Source organism: Olea europaea, unplaced genomic scaffold (genome assembly GCF_002742605.1).
Source record: "Olea europaea var. sylvestris unplaced genomic scaffold, O_europaea_v1 scaffold6194, whole genome shotgun sequence".
Classification (NCBI taxonomy): domain Eukaryota; kingdom Viridiplantae; phylum Streptophyta; class Magnoliopsida; order Lamiales; family Oleaceae; genus Olea; species Olea europaea.
This window is the reverse complement of record NW_019264550.1, coordinates 10,225-12,191: the sequence shown is the minus strand read 5'-3', so window position 1 is coordinate 12,191 and position 1,967 is coordinate 10,225. Positions and strand designations below refer to the sequence as shown.

Below are 1,967 nucleotides of genomic sequence, written 5' to 3'. Positions count from 1 at the left end.
GTGGTTTCAAATGCAACTGGTCTTTACTGAGATGGGCAAGGTCTCATTCCCATTCAAGGCTGGGCATGGACAGGGTGCAAAAGTTGATATTCATTGCTGCTCATTCAAAAATCGAAAGGCGGGATTTTTCCAATGACGAAGATAAGGATGCTGAGCTCTTTGACTTGGATAATGGTGAGGACAATGTGCTCAATGAGGTTTTTGTTGATACATCCTCTGCGTAAGATTCCTTTTTATTCCCTTGCCTTGCAGCCTAAGGCCATAAGCAATAGGTCGTCATTTGTTTCCTGATTTTTTTGCGTCTTGATTCTTTCTACATTTTGGTAGTTCTTTCGTTGCTCTTAGAAGATTTTGTGTCAGTTTCTGAGAAAGTGGGGTGTTGGTCATATTATGAGTAGCTAGTCACTCTTTAGAATTATCAAGGTTGGAGAATGGCTTCTTGTTTGCAAAGATAAAGCTGATGAGCAGAAGCTGCAGAATAGTGGGAAGTGTACCATTTTTGTTACTTTCACAGTCAGGATTGAATAAAATTTATGTAAGGAGAAGGTTTTTTGTTTCTCCTGCAGTTTGATGAGAAATTTTGTTGTTTCTTCGCTATTGATGCTGTTTTCCCCTTGATAGATTTTGCTTGTTGTATATAGCATTTGAGGGTTCCTATGCTACTCCAGTTCTCCGAATTTGTTTTCTATTACTGAGTCATTCGCTTGGAACTGATTAGAACACAATTTTAAGATAATGTGTCCAGTGTCATGATGATAGAAATGATAGTCTTTCATTGTAACTCCCATTTTTTTATCTTTTCATTGTGTTTGGATCTATCATTGAGGCTGACTTCAATATAGATGAGGTTTCACTCATAGATTTCTTTATCCTAAGAGACATGTAACCTAATGGAGTTCGGCCAAGTACTTCATATTGTTGGATTGTATAGAGCGTAGACTTTTCACCCTCAACTACAGATTGTTCTAACATTGGATATTTCATATACCCGTGACATTGAGGGTGAAACACTATAAATCTGAGGTGTGCTTTGCTCGTTTTCTCATTGTTTTTCTGTTTATTATTTCTTTTGGAAGCACGGATCAGGAATTGATCCATAACACATACTTATGTTCCCATATCTTTAATTATCTATCGTAATGGTCTTCAGAAGCTTTTGATCTTTGTTCATTCCAATTGTGAGTGTTTATATAGTTCTTTATTTTGATTTGACCTATCGGTCATTTACTAGAGCAACATTGGCAATAAAAGATGATTTTCTCCTTCCTAGTACCGAGAATGATAATTTATTCGTATGGATCTAAATGTAATGCCAATTCAAATTTCTTGATGGCAGAAGCGTTTGACGAGGACATTGTTAGACCGGCAAGATCTCCATAGGTTGCTACTAGTCGAGAATTTTTCATTTCACAAAATGCCAGACTATTGTTGGGATCAAATGTGGGCTCGGAACCAGGTTTTGCTATCACATCCAACAACCTGAGAAAACACGGTGTCGACCTTTCTATCTGGAGTAGCACTTCCAGCTGTTACTGTATCATACCTATCTTCTGCATTGTGTGCTTTTTGGCAGGGTCGAGCCCCACCACGAATGAAGTGCGAGTCTATTTTCCAAAATTTTGTGGCGCTTCAATTAAATCATATCAGGGTAGCTTCTCCTTTAAACATTCCAAAGCTTGTGATGTTCATGCAGAGTATTGGATGATGCTCTTCATCATTGCAAAAAGGTTGTGAGAGGACCCCAGAGGCATGAGCCAACACAAAAGAAGCTCGAAAGCGATTTTTTAACAAAGAGGAACTAATTTTCCGGATTCCAGTTCGCTTTGAGAAGTGGGAAACTATCATTACTGGGTAATTGCTATAGTACTCGAGTAGTATTATTCAACATGTTCATAGTTCATAAAGTGTCTGTACAAAAATGAGCTAACTTGTACATGATTTATGAGATTGAAAATATGTTTCATGTT

At 37.7% G+C, this 1,967-nt stretch overlaps 1 long non-coding RNA gene across 1 annotated transcript; it reads left to right on the top strand.

The window, feature by feature from the left end:
- Window positions 1-6: 6 nt before the first annotated feature.
- LOC111389771 lies at window positions 7-1,967 on the top strand. Its single transcript, XR_002701792.1, has 2 exons — window positions 7-220; window positions 1,337-1,967. It is a non-coding gene; the product is annotated as an uncharacterized LOC111389771 (long non-coding RNA).